The sequence below is a fragment of the Capsicum annuum genome, chromosome 9, assembly GCF_002878395.1.
Source record: "Capsicum annuum cultivar UCD-10X-F1 chromosome 9, UCD10Xv1.1, whole genome shotgun sequence".
NCBI classification, from domain to species: domain Eukaryota; kingdom Viridiplantae; phylum Streptophyta; class Magnoliopsida; order Solanales; family Solanaceae; genus Capsicum; species Capsicum annuum.
The window spans coordinates 168,837,570-168,841,868 of record NC_061119.1 but is presented as its reverse complement, the minus strand read 5'-3'; the positions used below and the strand labels follow the sequence as shown (position 1 = coordinate 168,841,868).

The window sequence follows — 4,299 nt, the reverse complement described above, 5'->3', positions numbered from 1 at the left end:
TATTTGGATTATTATATTTGACATCGACCACAACATATTTCTTTTGAGGTTAATTTTTGGGCGACATCAAGCAGTTACTTGTAATTCTTTAAAAAATAGATACCGATGGTCCGTGCTAGCGCAAGTTCAATATATATTTTTGTCTCAATTGATGTGATACAAATAGAATTTAAATAATCAATCATTAAAATTATTTAAGTTTTTAATTTTGTGATGTATAAAATTTTTTCTTCTATTCCAATTTAAATAATGTTTGATATAATTCTGAGAGTCAGTCAAATATTTTATATTTTTAAAATTTTTTAAATTGTTAATTATTATATTTTTAAATTTTTTAAGTTGTTAATTATGTGATTTATAAATTTTTGTACATAATTTTTTAGTAAGATTCTCTGCCTCAATTTATATGGTACAAATAAAATTTCGATAATCAATCAATTTTGTAAATATACTTTTATCTTATTTTAAAATAATATATGTTACATTTCGATAATCAATCAATTTTTCAAATATATTTTTATTTCATTTTAAAATAATATATGTTATTTTATTTTTATCTCATTTTAAAATAATATATGTTACTTTATGTCTTCCTATGATTTCGATAAATTTCGATAGTGAACTAAATTTTTCATGTTAGACATCATTTTGTATCAATTTTACTTTTTTAGGAAATGCTATTAAATTTGACATCTGTATCTATTTTATCTTTTCAAAAAATATTATTAAATTTTTAATACTTAAATTATAATAATTAATTATGAATGATATAGGAAAATCTCAATTAAAATTATTGAAATAGAGATGTCTTAAATGACTCAACCTAGGATAAAACATCAATAACTAATTTTTATTTTTTTTACCTTTTTTATTAAATATTAATAATTTTTTTAATACTTAAATAATTAATAATAATTAATTAGAATAAAATAATAAAATTAAAATTGAACTGAAGCAGATATAATTAATTTTTTAATACTAAATGACATACGGGAAGACGACCTTCACGCACGACGTTCACGTGCTTCCTTCACTCTTACGTTGGAAAAAAGAGGACATGTCACGTAGAAAGATCAATGTTAAGGTCATGTTCTACTGTATATTGGATCTCCTCTATTTATTCGTCATATCTCCTTCAATTGTGACCATGAGGATTGGAAAAAAAAAAAAAGAGTACAAAAGTTGCCATATATCTTCTAATTTTGCTGGAGAGAAATGTAAGAATTTCAGTAACACATCCTAATCTGGGTAATGTATCATGAAATAAAACAAACCACAAAGCCCAATTCCTAGTCCTGAAGAATATACATTCCCCTGCATATATTTCCTGCGTGTACAGTGCAAGGTTCTTTTTCTTGACGCCAGCAGATGTGCCCAAGGCCTAATGGGGCTTCGAGTGCAACTTGCATCTGCAATTGTCCACCAAAAGAATGAAGGCACTATTACCACCAAGCCCTCCTCCCTCTTCCTCGAATCCTGCGTCATCACGGAAATCCAAAATCCAAAACTTCTGTACTATATACAGTCTACTGGCATTCAGATTTGTTATTGCTATCTTTTTACTCTAGCAATGTCTACTGCCTGAGTCCCAGATTCAATGTCTGGTTCGGACACTGGATTCCGAATTGGCCGACATTGACATTGTTCGTGTACAATTGAGAAAGTCCATTCATATTCTGTTGGAAGTAACCTGATTTATCAAACCGTTGATTCCTGATTCCGCTTTCAACTTCTTCGTCCAGATTAATACTTTCAACCTTGGTGTTGCTTCTGATATTCGTAGGAGGAGCATTAACATCATTCAGAAAATTCATATTATTGTTGTTCTGGATGAGGTTGTTGACCTGCGCCTGAGCCTGGGCGTGAACGCCTGGAGCTTGATTTGAAGGGCCCAATTCCGGCATTGGTTTGAGCCCTGCGAGTATCGCCCAATCAAAATTGGCTGAATCCAGGCGTTCGAGGTTCAGTTTTTCGGTTTTAAGATAGCTCAATCTTGGCAAGTTAGAAAACCGATCATCCATTTCTGGTAATGATTCGAGCATATCATCGAATTGGGATGAAGAAGAAGTCGTCGAAGAAGCAGCATGGCTGTATTCATTGCTGCGTAAACCAGGCATAAGAGGTTTTGGTCCACTTGAATTCTTCTTATAAATTCGACATAACACCCATTCATCTAGCTGAAATATACAAACACCATATACACATTAAGAATTGCAACCAGACAATTGAAAATGAGGTAGAATTGCACATTTGGTCTTCCAGTTATTGTGAATTTTGACTTTGGCCGTTGAGCCAAAGTCATGTTAACCTCCAATCAATTAAAATGTACATTCCTGGTCCCTTTATTATACAAAACATGTTCTATTTACACTTTTTTCCAGATTAACCAAATTACTTTTAACATATAGAAGCATACCAGGTGCAAAGATACAAATTCATCGTATAGAACCACCCCACCCCTCCCCTACAAAACATGTTCTATTTTCACTTTTTTCCAGATTAACCAAATTACTTTTAACATATAGAAGCATACCAGGTGCAAAGGTACAAATTCATCGTATAGAACCACCCACCCCTCCCCTCCCGGCCCGATTTATGTAACACCCTTTCTTGCACTGACTTTATGCGACTATTTTCGTTTTATTCCATAAAAAAATAAGGGACATTTTTTCACATTCAATGACAATTTAACTTCAAACTACTCATTTTACCCCTAATGAAATGTTCAATAACCACATAAATTTTTATGGCTTATTTTTAATAATTCACTTAATTTGCAAAGATTCACAAGAAAGTGAGTCGAAAGTGCACATTTTAGTTGATTGAAGGTTAAATGTACTTAAAAAGATCATAAGTACTAAAATTTATGAATAATTGAGGAATTAAAAGTGCAAATTTTCGTGAAAAAAAAAAAAAGAAAGGAGTAATGTGAAATTACCTTTGAACTTCCATTTTTCCTTGAAGTTTCAAAAAGTCTATATTCATGCATGATCCAATTAGTCTTGGATCCTTTTGGTGCTTTACCAACATAAAACACAAGCGCTTTCTTAATTCCAACTTTCCTCCCTTGTGATGTTATAACCTTATCAGTACCCGTTGCTTTCCAATAACCCGACCCGGCAACTCTATTGGGTCGAGATCCATTTGGATACTTCCTATCTCTTGGACTAAAAAAGTACCATTCTTTTTCTCCAAACATTGCCTTACCTATAACAAATCAAACACGAAAAAAATCATCAATTAACAAATTCAAATAATTAATAATACAAAAATATAATTTAAAAATAATTGGTGAAGAATTGAGTCAAAATTAATTTAACATTTCCTGTTAGTCGTAGTGGCAAACTTCCAAAGCTACAAATATCTCATTGTATGCGTAATTTACAAGTTTCAAAAGCCCTTTTTTCCCCATAAATTCCAACCTCATTCAAATTCGAATACCTAAATTAGTGTTTCATTTTATATAACACTATTTTCTTATTAGTTCATTAAAAGCATCTCAATCGCTACACTCTAAAAATAATTTGACTTTAGATTTTTTATTACCCTTAATGACATATTTTTAAAGCTAGAAAAATATAATGATACATTTAAGACTATAAAAAAAAACTCTTTTCCTTTTGATCGGTCCAATATCACAAAGTAATACCAACTAGGATTACGGTGTGACAGATAGAATTCGTTCATTATTAACTAGAGGTCTCAATTTCGATAAGCTAAACGCAAATTTGAATTAAACAAGCCTCGATTCAATATCAGATACTGAGCAAAAATTCCAAAAGAAGATTGAACTAGAAACTTACTAGGTAGAACCCAAGGATCAAATTTGTACAAATCAATTTCTCCAATAATTTGTAGAGGAAAATTATGGCCAGCAACTTTCTTACACAAATATTGAACTAAAAGCTCTTCATCAGTCGGATAAAATCTAAACCCTGGTGGCAAACTTAATTGCAAAAGTGGATCTTTTTCTTGAACACCCATTACTACAATTTTTCTAAATCAAGAAAATACAAGAGGAAAATCAAATGATTTTTTAAAAAACTTTTCCTAAACTTTTTTCTTTTTGAAATGGGGATAGTAGGGGGATTTATATATGATCGAATGTGGAAAAAGAGATAAGTATGATTGTCATTTTCTTAAAGTCATGATGGTTCTAAAATGTGACACGTATAATAAAGTTAGGCATTAGAGCAGCCGACCTTATCAAGCAGTAAAGACTTGGGAGCAAATGCATGAACCCAAAGAGGAATAGTTACCAAAAAAATATTAGAAAAAGTCATTGAGGTCCCCTAGCTA

General features: G+C 31.1%; 1 long non-coding RNA gene across 1 annotated transcript; it reads left to right on the top strand.

The window, feature by feature from the left end:
* Positions 1-1,090: 1,090 nt before the first annotated feature.
* LOC124887420 lies at positions 1,091-3,927 on the top strand. The gene is made up of 2 exons (XR_007045147.1): positions 1,091-2,419; positions 2,537-3,927. It is a non-coding gene; the product is annotated as an uncharacterized LOC124887420 (long non-coding RNA).
* The last annotated feature ends 372 nt before the right edge of the window (positions 3,928-4,299 follow it).